Source organism: Equus quagga, chromosome 11 (assembly GCF_021613505.1).
Source record: "Equus quagga isolate Etosha38 chromosome 11, UCLA_HA_Equagga_1.0, whole genome shotgun sequence".
Classification (NCBI taxonomy): Eukaryota; Metazoa; Chordata; class Mammalia; order Perissodactyla; family Equidae; genus Equus; species Equus quagga.
Window position 1 is genome coordinate 58445465 of NC_060277.1, and position 24175 is coordinate 58469639.

Below are 24175 nucleotides of genomic sequence, written 5' to 3' on the forward strand. Positions count from 1 at the left end.
TGAGGTCTCTTGGCAAGGGAGAGAGGGGTTGTAATACAGCTGTTCTCAAACTTGAAGGTACAGTACTTCAGAATCACCGGACGGGCTTGCAAAATGCAGATTTCTGGGCCCCACACCCAGAGTTTTTAATACAGTAAACTGAATAGCATTGCTAGGATGAAGAATTTCTACCAGGTTCCCAGATGATGCTGAAGCTGCTGGTCTGGGTACCACATCTTGAGAACCACTGATCTAGAGGGAGGAGAGGGGGCACACGGCTCGGGTGGGGCGCTCTAACATTTATTAGTCGGAGGCGGAGGTAAGCTGTTGACAGAAACAGGAGAAGCTCGGGGAAAGGAAAGACCATCAGCGGCCGGCGGATGGAGAGCGGCCGAGGGTGAAGATGCAGAGGCCTCTGGACTACATCTCCCAGGGAGCCCTGCGCCGGCTCGCGCCCGCCCCCTGCAGGCGGTTCGGGGAGGCGCCGGTCGGTTCCCGGGGACCGTTCGCTCAGCATCTGGGAGCGCCGGGAGCGCGGCTGCTGCGGCTGCGGCGGCGCCGCGGGACCTGAGCGGAGCGGGTGAGTAGGCGCCGCGCTGGCCGCCTGGTCCTCTCCGTCTCCGTTGCGTCGTCTTCTCGGGTCCGGCGAGCCAGCATGGGGGTTCAGGGGTCCGAGCGCAGGGGCGCAGGACTGCCCCTCTGAGAGGGAGGACGCGCTGCCGTCGTCGCCTTGGTGGCCCGGGTCCCCCTCTGCCCAGAGGGTCCCGCCCCCGGCCCGGACCGAGGTCCTGTCCTGTCCTGCCCACCCAGCCTGGAGCGGCGGGACGGGTGCCGCAGGTGGCAGCTGCAGGTGGCCGCCCCCTCCCCGCCGGGCTCCGGGAGGGAGGGCCGGGTGACTCCCGACGACTGCGGCCCTGGGAGGCGCCCCCAGCCCTCGCCGTGGTGGGGCAGGTGCACGGGCGCGCCGGGCCGGGACTCTCCGGCCCCTGTGTGCCTCCCGCGCCCTCCCTGGTGCTGTCCTGGGGGTGCTGTGTGGTGTCGGAGACCGCGTAGCCCTTGGCCGTCCTCGGCGTCCACAGAGCCCTCGTTCCCCTCTTGCCCTGGGGTGACCGGGGAAGGGCGCGGGCTGTGCGTCTCCCGGGTCGGCTGGCGGTGCCACAGCGCAGTGCACCTGGTGAGCCCTGGGGACCGTTTGGACGCTTAGGGGTGGCCCGGGGATGCGGAGCCCGTCAGGAGTGCAACGGGAACAGCCTCCTTTCCAAATACCTTCGAAATAAAATTAGTTTGATGTGCTTATCTTTTCTTAAAGGAAGTTTGACCCTGAATAGCTTATTTTTATTTTGTGGGAGCTCCATTTGCCCTCACGTAAGTTTATGTAATAAGCAGTATACGGTTTGAAAAAAATATCACAGTGAAGGTGCTCTTCTTTGCCCTCTATCGGAAGAATTATGTTGGCCTGGTTGACGTGCTTATCCATCAGTAACTGCGGGAGCTGGAGGCAGGAGATAAAGTGTTTCGGAGTGGAGTCACAACTCAACCCTTCGGAACAAATTTGGTTTTAGAAGATTTTTGTTATTCAGTTTCAAACAAGATGTTGCAACGTTTAAGATGGGGGAGGAGGGAGGGAGCAAAAGCTTGTCAATCCTAATACCTTACTCTACAGAAAATAGCTTTGCATAATTAACTCGCAAGGCAAGCAGATTTAATTTGGTCGCCAAAACAAGATCTAAAGCACAGCCTCCATACTAAACTCTGTCAGTTTTAATAGTTTTTCAGTTGATTTGTTTGGCTGTTCTAGGTAGACAGTCTTATCTACTGTTAAGAAACAACAGAGGTCTCTTTCTAATGTTTGTACTAATTATTTCTTTGTCTTCCAATGATCACCCTCTCTACAGCGTTGACTATTAAGGTTAAATAGGACATTTTTGTCTAGGTTTTAGGGGAATGCTCCCAGTGTATCTTTCACTAAGTTCATTCTCTATCATATTGTTAGTTTCCATCTTGTTGATTTTTTTCCCCCCAAATGCTTTGGGGGAAAAATACAGCTTGTATTGATATGACCATGTAGTTTTCTTCTTCACATTGTTAACGTAAGTGATTAGGCTGCTAAATTTTCTGTCTCTAAAATCCTGGGATAATTTGAAATGCACTTTTGGGTTGTTTGATAGATTCAATTAGCTAACATTTTATTTAGGGTTTTGGTATCTATATTTATAAGTGTTTGGTATCTATATTTATAAGTGTGGTATCTATACTTATAAGTATATACTTCCCCCCTCCCCGTTTTTGACTGAGCTTGTAATTAAGGTTATGTTGTCCTCACTGATTAAGTTGGGAAACTTTCCATCATTTTCTGTGCTCTGGAGCAGAAGAATTGTCTGTGCCTTGAAGTTTGGCAGACTCACTGCAGAGCGCCTGGCTGCTGGTGGTGTGTTTTTTAAGAAGTTGCTATCAGTATTTGACTACCTTTTCAGTTTTTTCCGTGATCATTGGTTTTTCTCAGATTTTCTGTTTCTTCAAAGTCAATCTAATACTTTATATCTTCCTGGAAAATCATTAAGATTGTTGAAATTTAATATATGTTAGCATAATGTATATAGTATTCTGTTGTAAGAAAATAAACTCTTCCATATGTGTGGCGTGTTCTCTTTCTTGTTCATACTTTGGCTTGTGCCTTTTCTCTTTTTTAATTGGTCAGACTTGCTTATTTTATTAGACTTTTCAAAGAACCAGCTTTTGGATTTATTGATTAATCCTATTGATTTTTATTTTTCTATGTCATTAATTTCTGGTTTTTATGTTTCTTTTCGCGTAACTTGAATTTATTTTATTCAGGTTCTAGCCTCTTGAATTGAGAGCTTAGATCATTTATATAATCAGCCTTCCTTCCTCCTGAACAAGGCGAGGACTTCTCATTCTTCCATTCCAGTCTCTCCCATTTGGCCTTAGCTCTATTTTTACTTTAGTCCTTCGAATTAGACATTATTGTTGTGTTATTATTATTTTGTAGATCAATGTTTGTTATATTTATCTACCTGTTTACCATTTTCTTCACTCTTCATTCCTTCTTGATCACAGATACTCTTCTTTGGATCATTTCCCTTCTCCCTGAAGTACATTCTTAGAAGTTTCTTCAATGATGATACATATTCTGTTTTTATACCATCTGAAAATGTCTTTATTTTGCCCATTCTTGAATTTTGGCTTCACCAGCTTTCTCTATTCCATTGATTTCAAAGTTATTTTAGTTTTTTTTCTAGCATTTTTTGAAGATATTTTGTTGAGATCTCTATTCTGCCATATTGCTGAAAGAAAGATAAAGATTAAAAATGGAAATTAATTTGTAGTCTAATGAACTGGCAGTTTTAGTGACTTTTCCCTGTACAAAGTTATATATTTATCTCAAATTTGTCAATTATAATTTATATTCTCTGTATCCTTAACTTATTTTTTCTATTCTAATATGACTTATTGATTCTGAGAGTTGTGTTCAAGACTTCCACTATGATTCCTAGTCGGTTTCTTTTGTTCTATTTCTATTCATTTTTGCAATGTATATATTGCTTATAGGGCCACCCAAAGCAACGTGTATATATTTGTGTTGTATTTTTAAAACTATGTTTTTAGATGCTTAAAGCTTCACAATTATTTTTATTTTCTTGGTAAATTGTACCTTTGGAATAAAATAGTCATCCTATCTTATTTAATTATTTTTGCTTTTAATTCTATTTTGCCTGATATTAATATTGCTACATCTGCTTTATTTCTGTTAGCATTTATCTGGCATATCTTTTTCCATTCATTTATTTTCCATTTTTGGTGTTTTGTTTTAGTTTCTACTCTTGTGATTAGCTTATAGCTAGATTTTGTTTTACTACTTAGTGTTTATCTTAAACAATTGTGGTAAAATACACATAACATAAAATCTACTATATTAATAATTCACTAGTATTAAGTGTATTCACATTGTTGTGCCACCAATCTCCAGAACTTTTTCATCTTGCAAAACGGAAACTCTATACCCACTAAACAACAACTACCCATCCTCCACACCCTCCCCCCCCCCCCCGTATCTGGTAACTACCACTCTATGTCTCTATGAAATTGCCTCTTCTAGGTATCTCATATAGTATTTGTCTTTTTGTGACTGGCTTATTTCACTTAGAATAATGTCCTCAAGGTCATTCCATTTGTAGCATGTTTCAGAATTTTCTTGTTTATTTGAGGCTGAATGGTATTCCGTTGTATGTGTTTACCACATTTTGCTAATCCTTTCATCTCTTGGTTGCTTCCATATTTTAGCTATTGTGAATAATGCTTCTTTGAATATGGGTATACAAATATCTCTTTGAGACCTTGCTTTCAATGTTTTTGGGTATATACCCAGAAGTGGAATTTCTAGATCATATGGTAATTCTATTTTTAATTTTTTGAGGAACTGCCATATTGTTTCCCACAACTGTACCATTTTACATTCCCAAAATGGTGTACAAGGTTCCAATTTCTCCTTATCCTCTCCAACACTTGATATTTTCTGGATTTTTTTCTGATAGTAGCAATCATAATGTGTATGAAATCTTAGTCTTTCAATAGGAGGCTTTAACCCATTTATGTTGATTTTGATTACTGATATTTTTGGGGCTGTTCTTGTCATCGTATTTATTTGTTTTTTTTAAAGATTTTATTTTTCCTTTTTCTCTCCAAACCCCGCCCCCCCGGTACATAGTTGTGTATTTTTAGTTGTGTGTCCTTCTAGTTGTGGCATGTGGGACGGCACCTCAGCATGGCTTGATGAGCGGTGCCACATCCCTGCCCAGGATTCAAACTGGCGAAACCCTGGGCTGCCGAAGCGGAGCATGCGAGCTTAACCACTTGGCCACAGGGCCAGCTCCTCTCGTCATCTTATTTTGTGTTTGCTATCTTTTATGCATATTACCTTCCAGCCTCTGCTCCTTTCCTACCTTTTCTTGGATTGACTGAGTTTTTCTTGTTCCTTTTATCTCTCTCAAGACATGGAAGTTACAGATATTATTCCTACTCTGCCTGTGGTAGATACCTGTAAATTTGGGGGCAACCTTTTATTTAGGTGTAACATAAATGTGTAGAGGTACATACATCTTAAGTGTATAGCTTGATGAATTTTGACCAACTGAATACACATATAACCAGCACTCAGAACAAGAAACCACCTCTCCAACACTCCAGAATTTGTCCTTCTGCAGCTCACTACCAAAGATAACCACTATCATTTCTAAGACAATAGACTAGTTTTGCCTATTTGGGTACTTTATAGCAATAGAATCATACAGTATGTACTCTTTTATATAGAGCTTCTTTCCATCAACATTACATTTGTGAGATTTGTCCATATTCTTGAGTTTAGTTGTGGTTCGTCCATTCTCATTCGTGTATATATTCCATTGTTTCTATAACCGCAATGTAGATATCCATTCTACCTTGATTGGCATTTGGGTTGTTTGCAGTTTTAGGCAATCATGAACAGTGCTGCTGTGAACATTCTGGCATATTTCTTTCTTTGAAGGAGTGTGTGCATTTCTGTTGATGATACACCTAGGAGTGGAATTGCTTGCTCATAGGATGTGCTTATGCTCAGTTTTGGTAGATCCTGCCAGTTTTCAGCAGTCGTTGTACCAACTTAAGTCCTATGGAAGAATTTGTGGTTGCTGCACATCCTTGACAACTCTTGGTAATTTCTGTCTTTTCCATTTTAGTCATTCTGGTGGATATCACGTTGTAGTTTTAGTTTGGTTTTCCTGTATGATAAGTGAAATTGAGCTCCTTTGGTACCCGTAAGTTTTACACATATTTAAACATTTTTTTCTCTTGATGTTTAAGGATAATCTGTATATATGAACTCTTCATGAGTAAAGCAAGAAAGAACCTTAACATGTTTTAATTCTACCTCATATTAAGATCTGCTGATCTTTGAGTTTTTGTACATTATGCGCAAATAATGATGTTTTACCGATTATTTGCTGGTCAGTTATAAATTTTACCAATTATTTGCTCATCATTGGTTGTTTCATCCCTTTTCTCCTTTTTGGATTCATTATTTGTCTTGCTCAAACAAATCTTTAAGAAATTGTGTTTTTTTCTCCAGGGATTTTGTGGGTGGTAAACTTTCTGAGCCCTTGCATGTTTAAAAATATATTTTTATTTTGCTTTTCCACGTGAATTCTCTTGACTGAGTATAGGATTCTAGGTTAAAAACTTGTGAATTTTGAAGGTAATTCTCCATTATCTGCTGGCGTCTAGTGTGGTTGATGAGAAATCTATGCAGTCTGATTTCCGTTTCTTTGTCGTTAACCTGTTTATTTCTCTGAAGCTTTACAATTTTCTTCCCTTAGTGTTCTAAAATTTCACCATTATTTGTCTCAGGATGAGTCGTTTTTGTTCTTCCTGCTCAGTGCTTGGTAGTCTCTTTCATTCTAAAGATTAATGTATTTCTCTGGCACTGGAGAAGATTCTCTTTGAGTATTTCCTTGCCTCAATTCTCTTTATTTTCTGCTTCTGGAATTACTGTTAAATGAGGATTAAAATTTCTCAATTTATCTTTCATATTTCTTGACTTTCAAATGTTCTTTCTATCTTTATGGGCTGCATTCTGGGAGATCCCTTGGCTTGACTTTCCAGTTCGCCAGTCTAGTGTTTAGCTTTTTCCAGTCATCTCTTATCCCATCTGTTGAGTGTTCTTAAATGTTTATCATATATTTAGTTTTCAAGGTCTATACCTTTTTAAATTTAATTTTTGGTATAGCTAAGATGTTCAGTGTTCAAAAATCATACTGTGTTAAGACATAAGTGAAAGGTCTCGCCACCACCCCTTCCCCCATCTACCCATGTCTCCCTCAGCCTACAAGTATGTAACCATTGTTATTGATTTCTTATGTATCCCTCCAGAGTCTCTTTATGCAAATATGAATTAGGTTCTTAATTCCTCCTTTTTTTGCCCCAAATAGTAGCATTATTCCATATCCTGCCCTTCACCCTGCTTTTAAATTTCACAATGTGTTAGAGAGATGTTTAGCTATTAGTTAGCTGCTTGCTTTTCATAGGTAGAGTTTCCCTCAGATATTTCCTAGGATATGTAATGATTTTTTCGATGTGCTCTATTAACTCTCTTTCGTTAGATATGTGTTCTCCTGTTGATTGGGTGTCCCCATTTCATGACATTGAATAAAAGCTCAGTGATCCTTCCTTTGTCTGCTCATCTTTGAGTTTGAGAATTCCTGTTTTCCTGCCTGTCCTATTTGCCATAGGCTGCCTCTGGTAATTGTTGAAGAATTGTGACATGCTGCTGAGTAGAGTGGATGTTCCAGGTGAGGGGCATTTGTTGTGGGCTTCTCACTGTATGTGGGCAAGGGTCCCATGGCCCTGGCCATCTCACTGCGTTCCAGTTCATCACTTGGTCATATTCCATCCCTGCCCCTCTTTGTCTCTGCTGATTTGGAACCTAAAACCTTTTACCATTTTCCGCTGCATGACAGCCTCCTCTCAAGCCTGTATTGGCTGTGGTTTGCTCAGGCAATCTGATTCTGAGTATTCTCTACCGTTCAGAAATTTCTTAGATGTCTTAATTGGCTGGTAGCACTGTTTCTTGTCTTCTAGGTCTCTTATCGATTCAGTGTTTTGAAAGTAATATTTCTGCCACTCCATAGAATTTTAGGACACCCAGAAGGTACAAGTATGTGTTTAGTCCATTATCTTGGTCCAATCTCCAATATTATCTTTTATCTTGAATTTATTTCTGTATCAGGGGTCCCCAAGACCAGCCCCAGATTTGGTGATTCACTGGGAGGTCTTATAGGACTCAGCATCCCACCATACTCATGGCTGAGCTTTAGTACAGTGAAAGGATACAAAGCAAAATCAGGACAAGGAAGAGGAGCATGGGGCAACGTCTGGAGAAAATAAGGTGCAAGTTTCCAAGAGTCCTCTCCCAGCGGAGTCACACAGGATGTGCTAATTCCCCTGACAAGGAGTCATGACAACACATGTGAAATGTTGTCCCCAAGGAAGCTCACTTGAAACTCAGCACCCAGAGTTTTTACCCAGGTGCCCTCTGCCTGGCACGTACCGAAACTCCGGACTCCCTGAACGAAAGCAGGTGTTCAGCATAAACCACAGTGTTTGTACAGCAATTTGTGCAAACACACAATAGGCACAGTGAGCCTCTCTTATCAGTTCTGCAAATGTTAGGAACCCTCCCGGAATCTAAGTTCCCCAGATGCCAGCCAAGGGCCAACCTGGCAAGCAAGCCTTTTTAAGAAGAGCAGTCTCAAGCCTGCTGTGTTAACTTTTTTCTGCAACGTTTCCCTCCTATTTTCCACAGATAAAGATGGATACTATACCTGGAAATGACTTCTCCCACATACAAAATAGAGGGAGATTGTCACAGATGTTAGCTCAGGGGCAATCTTCCTCACACACACACACACACTCAAAAGATGTAAATGAACTGTTTCCTGACTTTCGAAGAAGCCAAAGTATGGCACATGCCAAGTAGCCTTGAAGGGATGTCAGTGGCAGGGCGTGGGGAACCACTCAACCATTTTACATTACTGTTTCTCGAATTCGCCTTTGGTCACTTCAAGATGATAAGTGGCTCGTCATCAAACACAGCAATCTGCAGCTTAACACACCTTTTCCACAGAACCAGTCCATCACCCTATTCCATGGCAGTTGCTATTCCCCAGACTCTGGCCTTGGGGCTGCTCATGGAGCATTTCATCACCGCTCTTCCGTGGCTGTATTAGATGGTTTTTGTCGCTTCTCTTTGTGTCTGTCAGAGTTTTATCTCTCACAAGATTGAGAATTCCCTGAGGACTGAATAGCAAATCATACTTACGTATATACTCTGTGCCTCCCTAGTAGGGTGACATGCTTATAGTTGGTGCCTATTAATGCTTGTTGAAAGATCAGCTACAGGAAGTGGGAGGCAGTCTCTTCTTCATTCTGTCCCCTGCTTGACATGTAGCTGATTTTTGTTGTGTGCTGAGGATGGTGACGTAAAGCGTCAAGCTGACGTTAACTGCTTGGGTTGTCTGTCTGTGTTCTGTCTTCCCAAGCAGCAGATGGTAGAATTAAGTGTTTTAGTTTGAAAGGCTTTGTGAGGTCATTGCATCTGCATGTGGGCTTAGATTGTCAAACCACCTTTTCTGTCTAACTCTGTGGGTGTATCTAGTTGTAGACCTATTTCCTTCCTCTCCCCATGTTTTTAGACCTCAGGTGTGAGGAACTGAATTAATCATCTTAGCATTCCTAGCACCTTATCATCATTGGTCTCTGCAAGCCCCTCTCGTGTTTGGTTTACTTGTTCATGCGTTCCTTGGTTTATTGACCCATTCATTCATTGCTTTATTCTTCTGTGTACCCCGCTCTCATTCTCTTCACCCCATAGCCAACTATTCTAGTGTGTTTAATACCTATGCTTTTGTTTTATGAGTACTTATAAATGTGTATTGCTTTGTGTGCATGTGTTTTTAATTTACATAAATGTGTCATGTTATAGTTCTTATTCTGTTTCTTAGTCACTCACTACCATGTTTTTATGACTCATCCCTGTTGCTATGTGACTATCTTGTCTCTATATCCACCATATCGTGCCTCTCTCTTTCCTGGTGATGGACACCCACATGGATTCCTATGCCCAGACACTACAAACAATGCTGATTGAAACTCCTGTTCATGTCCCATATGGACTTCTTCAAGAATCTCTTTGGGATTTAGGCCCAGGAGCAGGATTGCCTGGTCGTAGAATGTGCCTTTGCTTAATAGAACCAAGTAATCACCAGATTGCTCTTCAGAGTGGCTGCACCATCCTGAATTCTCCCAGTAGTGCACAGGATTTCAGACCAGCCCCTGTTGTATGTGAAGCAACACCTTGAAAATAAACAGGCTTGGTGACAGTGTTCACGAAGATGTTAAACTTGATTATGGGGCAAAGTGTACTTGGAGTTGAGAGCGCAGCCCTGGTTGCTGTATGTCATGATGTCAACTGAGAGTAATAGAAAGACTGAATGTGCTTAGCCTCTTTCAGCAGTAATAACTCATTCTTTTCAACCTTTTTTGGATTGTTTCTTGTTTTGATGCACAAAAAGTGCATGGCTTAGTGGAGTCTGCATATGAATGGGAGCTCTAAAAGCTTTTTCTGTAAAGAGCCAGATAGTAAGTATTTTAGGCTTTTTAGGGTCATACGGTCTCCCTCACAACAACTCAACTCTGCCCTTCTAGCTCGAAAGCAGCTGTAGACACTATGTTAATGAATGTGGTCTGTTCATTTGATCCTTATTTGGCCCACAGACCATAGTTTGCCAACTTAATTTCTTCTTCCTTCTCTGGTTTCTAAGATGCGAGGTTATAACATTCACATAATTACTAGGTAGCAAGTACCTACCGTGTACCAGGGCTGAGATTATAGTGACGGGTGAGACACAGTCTTTAAGCTGAATGTCTGGGTGGGGAGACAGATGAGTGAGGGTAATCGGCCAGGACGCAGTGAGCACAGAATCGGGCATCGGGGTTTAGAGTGGGGTGTATCAGGTAAGACTCCCTATAAGAAGGAGGTATCTAACATGAAGGAGGAGGAGGACTTAGGCGGGACAAGGGCCGAGGGTCTTTTTGTACTTCATCTGCAAAACCAAGAAGTGAGCAAGCTGGAAAGGAATGATCAGAGTTCTGTGGAGGAACGGGGGAGTTGGGGCAGAGGTAGGAGGGGTGGTAAGCAGCCCAAAAGTGGGCAGCAGGAGTGACAAGAATGAGATGGAATAAAAAATCCACACACAGAATCACGAATGCTTAAATAATCAAAGGTGGATGGTGACAACTCCCATGCTGTTAAAATGTGTCAGAAAATAAGAAAACAGAAAGCTTCCCAAGTAATTTCATGAAGTTAAAATAACCCTGATAGAGGACAGTAGAAGCCCACAAAAGTAAACTATAGACCAAGTTGACATATGGTAAATATGCAAACATCCTAAATAAAACAGGAAAATGAATTCAGCAGAATTCAAAGAGTAATAAACTTTGACCAAGTAGGTTTTATTCTGGAATTCAAGAATACTTTGATATTAGGACATATGATAGTTTAATACATTATGTAAATAATAAAAAGGGGAAAGCCATAGAATCATCTTGAGAGATACTGAAAAAGCGCTTAATAGAATTTAACTTTGAATCTTGTCTCTCCTTGAAAAGCTTTCCCGTGCCTCGCCTTCAACTGGGGCAGTCTCCCCTGCCTGGCTAATTTTCTTACCTTTTTATTTCTCTGGAAAATCCTTGCTCATTATTTCTTAAACTTTTCATTTGTCATGTCCTTTGTGAATCCTTTCTTGTGTACTCTATGTGGAGTAAGTTATTCTCTTCTCTCTAGTCCATTGATGCTCTATTCATATCTCTAATCTTGCATTTCAAGTGTAATTTTCAGTTTCTTTCAGTACTTAGTTGTTTTCCTCCTATAGGAGCCAGGTAGTGTGTTAGGCGCTGGAGATACAAAGATGAATTAGACAATGTGCGGGTTATTTCCTCCTCACCCTCGGACTCATTCCCTATCCTTCTTTTGCTTGTCTCTGTATTGGAGGGAGCCAATTCCTGCCAACTTGATTTTGCAGGCTCCCTCTGGCCTACAGTGGCTAGTGGGAGTCACTAGTGGGAGACTGGAAGGTGAGTGGAATGGAGAAGCCAGAGGACTTCTCCCCCGTTTTCTGTTGAGGTCAGTGTCTCTGGGGTGTTTCCAGCTCCAGCTGAGTGACACTGGCCTCTGGTCACTGGTGATATCACCTCCTTCCTCTATTCCTCCAGCCTTAAGCGTGCAGGAGGTGTCCCATGGTTGCTAATCTCTGGGTTGTCTCACCATCCTATTTGGCTTTTTAGCCCTTCACAAAACCTTGTAACTAGTTCCCATATTAAATTCCTTCTATTGAGCCACCTGTCTTGAATTCTGTTTTCTTCACTGGCCCCTGCTGGATGTAGATAAGAACCCTACTTTTTTGTGCTCACCACCTTATAGGACAAACAGACGTTAAAACGACTGTAATTTCTGTCTGTTCAACACTCCTTCCTCTCTTCTTCTGGAAGTAGACGTCACTTTGGACTCAGGGATTGGCCATGACCTAGAGTGAGACCATCACAGAACTTCACTCTTCCTGTTCACAAAGGTTTGTCCAAGAGTAATCATGTCATCAGAACCAGGCTAATCACTTTCCTTCAGATTTTTTCAAAGTGGAACCAGTAGAACGAGAGGCCCCCCCGTTCCCTGGAGTGCTAAGGATGTTCAGGCTCCACGGGAGCTGGGTCTTTGTTTTGTACAGTGTATGTCTCCAGTGCATAGTGAGTGCCCTGTAAATAAAACTTCATAAAACCTAAGATGCCATTAATTTTAAAACAATTAATTTGGTTTTCCACTAAAAGAGAAAAAAATGCTGTCAATTAAACTATGACACAATGCATTTTATTATGCATACTTGTTATTTTAGACTTATTAAAAGATATTTTAAGCTTATTTAGACATCAATTTATATCATATTCCATTCTTGTACCTATATAAAAAGGAAAATATAAGTGAGGTAAATTGGTTAAGGTATTTCTAAAACTTCCTCACATTTGAAGTTTCCCTTTTGAATCACTTTTTGACTCCAAGTCATTTATGTCTGTGATTTTTCACAGATGACATGCTCTCTGCTGTAAAAAAGCATTGGTAATGTGCTGGTTGTAAAAGCATTCCTCAGTTGTCTCCAGGATTTCCTTTTGAGGTTATGACATCTATTTTGCAAATTTGATGCTGGCACTTCCTTGATCTTAATGGAAGGTTCTAACAGAAGGAGTGGATAAAACAGCCAGGACTCACATTCCTTCTTTGATTGTCCTTACTTGGTTTGTAGGCTGAAATATTACAGGGTTGCAGCTACTTGTGAGGCTACCTGGAATGAAAACCAAGTCACTATGCTTTTTGGCAAGCTTATTCTTTAACTGACTGAGTTTGCACACGTGCAGGCATTGACCTGCCAGCAGCAACTGTAAGAGGTATGCTGATTTCAGGGATATTGAAATGTGTGTCTTAGAATTGGTGGACTGTGGTATTTGTGCTGTTAATTAATCTAGTGAACTTGATGCTGCCTGAACCCATAACTCCTGCTGAGAGAATGAAGGCAATACACAGAAAGACATAGAGAGTGGGTATTCCCAGATCCAGTTACTCCTTAGGCCACATCCACCCCTGTGCTTTCCATGGTTTATTTATGAAAGCTGGTGATCCTTCCCTTCTTTTTTTGTAAAACTAGTTCAGATTAGTCTAATGGCACTTGCAACCTAGGGAATCATGACTAATACAGAAGCTTATAAAATGACTATAAACTATGTGGTATGTGCAGAAATTAAAGTATATACAAGGCTCAGAAGTAGCATGAAGGAGAGAGAGACTGACTCTTTCAGAGGGTTCCCCGCAGGAGGAAGTGTTTAAGCTTCGGCTCCCTTGGCTTTCCCAGGCAAGGCAAGATCCTCCTCTTAGATGCTTCCAAGGACTCTGTGCACACTCATGCTTCAGGTTGTTTGTCCCCACTCTGTCTTTCTCACCATTCTCTGTTTCCTAAGGCAGGAATCACAGACCCAATAAATAATTGTTGAACAAATGAATGAATGGGTTTTGAGGAAGGAAGATAAATTACTCATCAACAGGGATGAGAATGGCACTCCAGGAAGAGAAACCAGGAATTGCAAAGGCAGGCAGGCATGGAAAAGCAAGATGTGTTCTGGAAACTACGTGTAGTTGGAAATGCTGGGAGGTGAAGTTCAAAGCTGAGATGGTAGGAGATGAGGCTGGAGGGATGGGCAAGGGCTAGAGCACTGGGGCTAATGTGTCATGTTGGGATGCTTGGACCTTATTCTGTAGGCAGTGGGAACCACTGAAGTGTTCAATTTTATTGTGGTAAAATATACGTAACATAAAATTTACCATCTAATCATTTTCAGTGCACAGTTCAGTGACATTAAGTACGTTCACATTGTTGTCCAACCATTGCCACCATCCATCTCTAGAACTATTTCAGCTTCCCAGTCTGAACTCTGTCCGTTCAACAAGAACTCCCTGTTCTCTTCCTCGCAGCCCTGCAACCACCCTTCTACTTTCTGTCTGTAAATTTGACTATTTCAGGTACCTCATATGAACCACTGAAGTATTTTTAACATGGGGTGTAAACGGATCTGCATTTTGGAATATTCATATTTGCAACTTTTTAGAGGATGGATAAGAGGAGAAGGAGGCTGAGTTTAGGAAAGCCAGTTAGGAACCTAGATGATGCATGAGGGCCACTTTGGCAGCGGGGATGACAAGAAAGGAAAGGATATACCACTCAGAGTATAGAATCCTCAGGGTCCTGGATGTAGCATGAAAGAGAGGGAAGAGCCAGTTTTGATGCTATTTTTCTCTGACTTGGCTAATACCCAGCATGATAGGGAATCCAAGAGGAGCTCCAGGTTTGGATGGGTAGCAGAAGTGTGGGTATTCTGCCCCATGTGCCCTTCCACTTACTGCTTCTGTGTAAGTAGTAAGTAGCTGGCCTGACTTCCAGCTGTTAGCACCTGCATTTCATTGCCTGAGGACTTTCTGGTGCCCACAGGTGCCCACTTTGCAACTCAGAACAGCAGAGTGGAAGTGCCAGGAAATTAACACCTTCCCAGCTCCCCAGAAGCTCTCAACCAAGGATAATGGAGTTGTGTGTAACTGCCCCAGCTCCTTGCTCCTCCAGTGGGATGACGCTGAGGCTCGTAATTAAATGTTGGTTCCCAGAGTTGCCCACTGGGATTATTAGCTTCAGGTTCCCACAGTGGTCACTTGCTTGCTGAAGCACACTTTATTGGCTGCCCTTCACTCCCTCTCTCACCTTCTCACTCCCCTGCCTGTGTTTTTTTTTTTTTTAGATTGGCACCTGAGCTAACATCTGTTGCCAGTCCTTTTTTTTTCTTCTGCCCAAAGCCCCCCAGTACGTAGTTGTATATTCCAGTTGTAGGTCCCTCTGGTTCTGCTATGTGGGACGCTGCCTCAGCATGCCTGACGAGCGGTGCTAAGTCCCCGCACGGGATCTGAATCAGTGAAACCCTGGGCCGCCGAAGGGGAGTGCACGAACTTAACCACTTGGCCATGGGGCCGGCCCCCCCTGCCTGTTTTTCACACCTCCGAAATAAACAGTTTGCTCTCAGATCTTTACCTTAAGGGGATAGATTTGGGGAAACCCAAACTAAGACAGGATCTGGAGAAAATGATCCATTTTAGGTGTGACATCAATGTGGACGTGTTTGTTACGCAGTTGGAAATCTAGGTCTCTGGATTAAGGGAGATATGGACTTGGGAATACAAATCTGTTCTTAGAAGTTACAACCATGAGAGTGGGTGAGATTGACTGGGAAGAGGTAGGATGGAGAGGAGAACTGAGGCTGGACTCTTGGGGAACCCTGACCATTAAGGTAGGAACAAGAAGAAGATTCTGAAGGACTGGAATGGGTTAGCTGAAATGGAAAGAAACCAGTAGAAAGGAGAGGAAAGAAAGTGGAGCAGGGAAGGTAGGAGCAGGGTTGGCCTTGAACCAGAAGCTCTGTCCTCTCAGAGTAGAGGGCAAGGAGCAAGGATGGGAAACGAAGGTTATTTTGTTTTGCTTTCCCTTAGTGGTGGGTGCATCCTTAGCTACTCTCAGGAGTAACTACAGGCACAATTTGTGATGAGAGCGGTTTCTGTTTGGTAACCCTCAAATTCTTTTCTCTTTGGGGGCTCCCCTCCCAACCCCAACTTTCATAAGAAGCAACATTCCCTGCCTGAAGACTAGCAACTGTGGTGTTCTGTGTCCCACAGGGGAGGCCAAGCCCAGGCTCCCATCAACGCCTGTGTGGACTGTCTCCCATTCTCTCTGGTTTCCGCCCTGTGATGAACAAGGATCCCTCGCTGTACTTGCATGTCCCTGCAAAGACAACGCCACCCAGCTTTATTGAGATATAATTCACATACGATCACCTTCATGTATGGAAAGAGTGCAGTTCAGTGGTTTTTAGTGTATTCACAGATATGTAAAACCATCACCACAGTTAACTTAAAAACAGTTTTTAATCACCTCTAAAGGAAACCTTGTATCCTTTAGCAGTCACCTCCGTATCTTCTTGTTATGGACTGAATTGTGTTCCCCCCCCAAATTCATGTTGAAGTCCTAACCCCCGAGATTCATGTTGAAATCTTAACCTCAGAATATGACCATATTTGGCGATAGGGTCCTTACAGAGGTGGTTAAGTTAAAATGAGGTCATTAGAGAGAGCCCTAATCCAATTTGACTAGTGTCCTTATAAGAGGAGGAACCCTGGACACACACACAGGTGTGAAGACACAGAGAATATCGCCATCCAGAAGCCAGGGAGAGGGGCCTGGAACAGATCCGTCCCTCACGGCCCTCAGAAGGAACCAGCCCTGCACACACCTTGATCTCGGACTTCTGGTTCTCAGAACTATGAGGAAATAAATTTCGATTGTCTAAGCCACCTAGTTTGTGAAACTTTGTTATGGCAGCCTTATATATACTCTCAGTCCTTTCACTGCCCAGCCCTCGGCAACTGCTAATCTACTTTCTCTCCCCCTAGATTTCCCTATTCTGGACATGTCATAGGAATGGAATCGTACAACATATGGTCTTTTGTGACTGACTTCTCTCACTTTGCATAATGTTGTCAAGGTTCTTCCATGTTGTAGCATGTAATAGTACATCATGTCTTTTTATGGACAAATAATATTCTAGTTTATGGATATATCACATATTATTTATCCATTCATCAGTTTATGTGCATTTGGGTTGTTACCGCCTTTGCTGTTGTGAATAATGCTGCTGTACATACCTATGTGCAAGTTTTTATGTGGACATGTTTTCATCTCTCTTGGGTATATGCCTGGGAGTGGAATTGCTGAGTCATATGGTAACTTCATGTTTAATCATTTGAAGAACTACCAGACTGTTTTCTAAAGGGCTGTACCATTTTACATTCCCACGAGCAGTGAATGAGGGTTCTGATTTTCTCACATCCTTGCTAACACTTGTTATTATCTGACTTGTTTATTCTACTCATTCTTGTGGGTGTGAAGTGGAGTCTCACTTTGGTTTTGATTTACGTTTTCCTGATGACAAGTGTTGTTGAGCATTCATATCCTTCTTGGCCATTTATATGTATAAATATAAATATATATATATTTAGAGAAAGATATATTAAGTCTTTTACCCATTTTTATATTGAATTGTTTATTTTTTTGTTGTAGAAGTTGTTTATATAATCTGGATATTAAACCCTTATCAGATACATGATTTGCAAGTTGCTTCTCTCATTCTGAAGGTTGTCTTTTCACTCTCTTGATGGTGTTCTTTTAAGCAGAAGAGTTTTTAATTTTGATGTAGTCCAATTTATCTATTTTTATTTTTGTTGTGCTTTTGGTTAGAATTTTTAACCAAATCTAAGTCTTTAGAATTTATCCATATATTTTCTTAGAAGAGTTTTATAATTTTAGCTCTTACATTTTAATCTTCCATACACTTTGAATTGATTTTTTTTAAGAAGTTCTTTTTTTGTTGTTGAGGAAGATTGGCTCTGAGCTAACATCTGTTGCCAATCTTCCTCTTTTTTTTTCTTCTCCCCAAGGCCCCCGTACGTAGTTGTATATCCTAGTTATAGGTCATTCCAGCTCTGCTACGTGGGTTGCTGCCATAGCGTGGCTTGATGAGCAGTGCGTAGGTCAGCTCCCAGGATCTGAACCAGCGAACCCCGGGCCGCTGAAGCAGAGCACATGAAGTTAACCACTTGGCTATGGGGCTGGCCCCTGAATTATATTTTTGTGTATAGTGTGAGGTAAGTGTCCAACTTTATCTTTTGCATGTGTCTATCTGGTTGTCCCAGCACCGTTTGTTGAAAAGACTATTCTTTTCCTGTTGAATGATCTTGGCACCCATTTTGAAAATAAACTCACTATTGATGTTTGGATTTATTTCTGGACTCTCAATTCTGTTCCTTTGGTCTATATGTTTATCTTTGTGCCGGTACCACACTGTCTTGATTAATATTGTTGTGTAGTAAGTTTTGAAATCGGTAAGTGTGAATCTTTGTTCTTATTTTTCAAGATTGTTTTGGCAATTCTGGGCCCTTGCAATTCCATATGAATTTTAGAATCAGCTTGTCAATTTCTACAAGGAAGTCAGCTGAGATTTTTGATAGGGATTGTGTTGACTCTGTAGATCAATTTGGAGACTATTGCCATCTTAACAATGTTGGTCCTCCACTCTATGAACATAGGATGTCTTTCCATTTATTTAATTTCTTTCTTTTCTTTAATTTCTTTCAACAATGTTTTGTAATTTTCAGAGTATAAGTTTTGCAATTCTCTGGTTAAATTTATTCCTAAGTATTTTATTCTTTTTGATGTTATTGTAAGTGGAATTGTTTACTTAATTTCATTTTTGGATTGTTCATTGCAAGTGTATAGCAATACAATAGATTTTTGCGTATTTATCTTATATCCTGCAACCTTACTGAACTTGTTTATTAGTTCTAATAGGTTTTTAGTAGGTTCTTTAGGATTTTCTAAATACAAGATCATGTATACTATATTGTAGCAACTCTGGGTACTGACCTCTCCCTCTGGAACTTCTTATTTTTACTTACTTGTTACTTTAGTGACTGTGTGGATTGTTTTAGTGAAGCCTGTTTCCCCCAACAATGGTAAATCTCTGGTGTTGCTCCTCAGGAAGGCACAGCTTTGGGTATGACCACTGTCACCCTTGGATGACAGTGGTGTTGGTAGGGCTCTCCTCCTCTCTTTCCCTGTCCACACCCGGCTGTTGAACACCATTAATTGTTGGCTGATTGCTCTCTTGTTTTCAACAATGTCCTGGGGCATAAATTGCTCTAAAAACTAATCTAATAAAATTCTGGCTCCTTTGAATAGTTTCTGACATTAATATTTGATATTTGTTCTGATCTCAGGAGGGCTCCTGTGTCTTATGGCAGATTAATCCTTTTATTCCTCTCTGTCTCTAGAAAGTTTCTTTGCTCTGAAGTCTACTTTATCTATTATTAATATAGCCATCCCTGCTTCCTTTTGATTAATATTTGCATGATATATATTTTTACAATTCTTTTAATTTCAACTAACCTATATTGTTATATTTGAAGTGAATTTCTTGTAGACATGTTTTTAGATTCATTCTACTGATTTCTGTTTTAATTGGTATAATTAGATTATTTACATTCATGTGATTATTAATATGTTACAGCTTCAGTCTGCCATTTAATTAATTAATTAAATTTTGTTCCATTTTTCTGTTTTATTTTCCTGTGTTCCTGTGGAATATTTGAACATTTTTTAGAATTCCATTTTGATTTATATGAAGTGTTTTGATTGTGGCTTTTTGCATATTGTTATTAGTGGTTGCTCTAAGTATTACATTATGTATACATAACTTCTCGCAGTCTACTGGCATGATCATTTTACCACTTTGAGTGAAGTGTAGAAACCTTACCTCTTTTTACTCTCCCACTTATAATTTTCTACCTACATTTAGGACTTCATCAGACAGGGTTATAATTTTTGCTTCAACTATCAAACATAATTTAGAAGTCTTAAGAGGAGACAGAAATTTTACTGTAATTACACGTTTGTTATTTCTTCCTAATGTTCCTAGATTCCTTCTTTTATCATTTCTGTTCTGTTGAGAGAACTTCCTTTAGCCATTCTTTTGGGATGAGTGGGCTAGGAACAAATTCTCTTATTTTCCTTTATCTGAGAATGTCTGGATTTCCCTTGATTCCTAAGGGATACTTTCTTTGGATATAGGGTTCTGGGTTGAGAGTTCTTTTTGTTCATGACTTGAAAAGTGTGTTACTTCCTTCTGGCCACCATGGTTTCTGATGAAGAATCTGCTGTTATTTGAATTGTTTTTCCTCTGAAGGTAACTGTCATTTCTCTCGCTGCTTTCAAGATTTTTCCTCTGTCTTTTAGTCTTTCAGAAGTTTGACTATGATGTGTCTTGATGTGGATTTCTTTGAGGTTCCACTTTTCGAATCTGTAGGTTTATATCTTTCTCCAAGTTTGGAAAGTTTTCAGCTTTTATTTTTTGAGTACTTTTTCAACTTCCACTCTCTTTGTCTCTTCCCTGGACCCTGATGACATAGTCTTTTATTATAGTCCCACAGGTCTTTGAGGCTCTGTTCTTTTAATTTCTATTGTTTTATGTTCTTTGGTTATTTTTTCTGGCTAGAATAGAACATTTGTTGTCTAAATAGTTTGTTTTATTAGGCTACCCCTTTCCTGATCCTTTGACAAGAGAGCAGACTTTTCTTGGGGCTCTTGTGTCTGTGCCCTGTGGTATTTCCAGCTTGCCTGTTTCTTCAGCTCCAAGTCTGGTATATGTGAGGCAAAAGAAAACCCAGGGAACTTGCCACTGTGTTATTACTCTGGCCCTGAGTTTCCTAAACAGTCTACCTTCTTCTCTCCATCTTTTAGAACCTTCTTGTGTTTATTTTATGTCTAATGTCCAGGGATTTTAGTTGTACTTAGTGGGAAGAATAGGGACAACGTCTGTTCCATCTTCTCAGAAGCCCAAGTCCTTGCTTTGTGTTTTTTTGAATTATGTTTGCTTTTTATGAAAGTGAATTTTCTTTTAAGAGGCAAGCTGTCCAATAGAGTATCCCATATTCTGAATTTGTCTAATTCTTTCTCATGATTAGTTTCAAACAATTTCAGTGAGAGGGCTACACAGGTGATGCTGTGTGTCCCTTATCGCATTACCTGACGAAGCATGCAGTGTCAGCTGTGGTCGTGGTAAGCTTGGTCACTTTTGTCTTCCTTTCTGTAACTGGTAAATTGTTTGTGGGGTGAAACTTTGAGATCATGTGAACATCTTCTTCCCCAGCACTTTTAGTCAATGGTTTTAGCTTGTTTTGGTGAATATATTAAGGTTTACAAAATGTTGGTTTTTTTCTAATTCTGTCATATCCTTTACATTTATAATTCTGTACATTTATTATATGTGTATTATTCTATAAAGAAGAACTTTATCTTCCTTATCCTTTTATTCTTCTTTTAGTATCAATGTGTGTTAATTAGTTTTTTATAATTTGTTACTGTTGTTATATTTTTTTGTTGAAATTGTCCCAAATAGGCCAAATTGAGTTCCTTCAGGTTCACTCCTATTGTCCATTTGACATGGCCCCATTAATCTTTGGGCATTTCTTTGATTTCTGGGCACCACATGATGTCCTAGACTCATCTTGTTTGTTTCATACTCCACACCTGGGAATTGGCTATTTTTCCAAGGATCTCTGATTCCTTTTAGTAGGGAATGGTATTTAGAAATGTAGATACGTTTCTAAGGGGGAATAGTGGGAAGATAATGTACTGAATTAAAGTAGTAATTCATAGTCATAACTGCTCCTGTTTTCTTGGTGACTTAGGTTCTTGTTCAAAATTAGGGAGGTAGAGTTTCAGTGTGATAGTATTTGTGAGCTCTGTCTCCCCCAAAAGAATGGATTTCTTGGGGGTCAGTCCAGTACCTTTTCCATTTTTATATTCGCAGTGTTTAGCACGGTTTCTGGAAAAGAAGAGGCCTTTAATAAATATTTGGACTTAAATTGTGCTAACTAAACTTATAAACTATTCATTTTATAATTCAAGTATTTTTCCAATTTTCTGACTCTGTAGAGAATAGTAAGGGATCTGGAAAGAAGGTGCAGTGGAAATGTTCATTGACTGCGGGCAAATCATTAAATGTTTCGGAACTTGTTTCTCTTGCTGGATGGCAAGCATTTTATTGGCTTCAGCGTACTAAAATGCTGTAATAAGCTCTGAGGCTGTTCTTACCAGGTAATAGTAAGGCAGTGGACATGACTCACTTTGAGTGATTGCTGAAGGTGACTTTCAAAGCTTTAAGCTCATACTGGAAGTGAATAGTGTACAACTGATAATTCAGCCTCTACATAGGAGACCTACAGTTTTTCTTTTGCTGACTGACACTGCTACTGTATGGTTTTATGACTTTTAAGTCAATTGCTCAATTTCTTTTCCTCATTTTCATCTGGAAAAGAATGTGACAGTATCCTAAACAAATTGAATTAAGATGTAATGAGAAAAACACTAAAACCTTTTAATACGTAGTAATTAAATAAAAGCTGTATTATAAGCACAGAACTTAGTCATTACAAGTGGCAACAAAGGAAGCCTGACGTCATATCCTTGGGTTTGTTTTTATTTAAAGGAGTTGTAGTATGGCATTTTAACGAGAGTTCCAAATGAAAGGGTACTTGCGGGCTGAGTGTAGCTTTGAGACTATAATGATAAGGGGACTGTAAGGTTATAGTTTTTTCAGTTTACTTTAAGTGGGTTTTGGCAGAAGGGCACACATAAAGTGGATTTATTTATAACCTGCATTTTGAGTGGAGGAACAGAACCTAAAAGGGAAGACTGAAATATTAAACACTATATTTATCGAGTAAAGGGTGTGTGTATGTGGATTTTTTTTGTGATTAGGAAGAAAAATTTTATTCCATCATCTTGGCAGAGTTAGAGGTATTCTCTGTGTGTCTTAGATATCAAAATACGAGAAAAGTTGTGGATCTTTTACACCCATAAGTTTAAAGAAATTTTTTGTTTCCTGAATTTAATTTCTCTTTTCAAAAAGTAGTTCTTGCTTGATGTAAAAATTGCAAACAATATAGATGTATGACTTAGTGAAAATTCCCAATATTTTCCCAAGTGTTTTGTTTCTATTCTTCCAGAAGTTTTCTGTGCATACACAGGAATATATAGTACATATTTGTTCTCAGAAATCTGCTCGTACTTCCATAATCACACTGTGCTGCTGCATGGTTTTGTTTTCACATAACACACATCTCTGTATGTCAGTGTGTGGACATCTGTATCATTCTTTTTCATGGTCGAATTCTGTGGATGCACCCTCATTTAGCCAATATCCTGTTGATGGGCATTTGGATTATTTCTCATTTTTTCCTGTTAAAAGCAATGCTTCAGTAAACCTCATCGTGTGTTATATCCTATTTGCCCACTTATGTGTATTTTGATAGAATTGATATCTAGGAGTAGGATTACTGAGACAAAAGTTGTGGATGTTTAAGATTTTGCCAATTGTTCTGCTAAAGCGTTGATCAGTTTGCAGTGGCTGAGAATGCTTCCCTCTGAAAATTACGTCAGGTGCTCCCTTTTCTACACTCTAAAAGTACCCTGTATTTCTCCTCTGTAGCACAAGTCAGAATTGCAGTTAAATAATTATGTACTCATTTAAAAAATTCCTCTACCCCCCTTTATTCACCACTTAAATGTATAAGTTCTGTGTGGACGGAAACATTGTTTCTACATTATTCATATTTGTATCTCTAGCATCCAGCATGATTCCTTACACATAATGTGTACTCAGTAAATAATAAATATTTCCCCACACTCTCGCCAACCCTTTATATTATCAGTGTTTGCCAGTCTGACAAATATATCATAGATCGTTATTTTACTATGTATTTGAAAGTTATTAATCCATGTGAGTAACCTTTCACATATATTTTTTAACTATTTATATTTCTTGTGTGTTTTTTTCTCTTTTTCCAACTGGATTGTCTTATAATTGACTCAAAGAGCTCTTTATATTTTAACGTGATGCTGGCAGAGTTGCACGTATTTTTATCTAGTTTGTCGCTTGTCTTTTGAATTTGTTTATGGTGTTTTGGGCCGTGTAAAAGTTTTAAAGTTTTATATAGTAAAATTATGAATCTCTTATTTATGGCTCTGGATTTCATGCCATGTATTGAAGGGTGTTTCCTACTCTGTGTCTTTAGAATTTCATCTAGTACTTTTTGATAGTTATGCTGAATCTACATTGTCAAAATACATAACCGTTTCTTACTCCACAGTTTCCCTTATAATAATCATTTGCCTTAGTTTTCTGGGTGAGTATATATTTGCTTTCTGCTAGTCCTCATGGTGAAGTCTCTGTGGACATTTTGCTTGGCCGGTGCTTGTTCTCTGGGAGATTCCTCAGGAAGGATCCAGAGGAATAGTTTTTCCCGAGTTCTTCCATGTTCATAACAGTCAACCTATGACCTTTATACTTGATGGTCTGGTTGGTTGGTTACAAAATCCTTGGTTTATGTTTTCTTCTT

At 40.1% G+C, this 24175-nt stretch overlaps 1 protein-coding gene across 4 annotated transcripts in view; it reads left to right on the top strand.

Annotated features, from left to right (window-relative positions):
• The window catches only part of SPECC1 (sperm antigen with calponin homology and coiled-coil domains 1), a 284761-nt gene that overhangs the window by 21147 nt on the left and 239439 nt on the right, over positions 1 to 24175 (top strand). Inside the window, exon 1 of one of the 4 annotated variants that reach the window (XM_046675311.1) lies at positions 480 to 559. The exons of the other annotated variants lie outside the window; for them this stretch is intronic. The gene's annotated coding sequence lies outside the window, so the exon portion shown is untranslated. Of the gene's footprint in view, positions 1 to 479; positions 560 to 24175 lie in introns of those variants that run through there. 4 annotated transcript variants of the gene reach the window in all.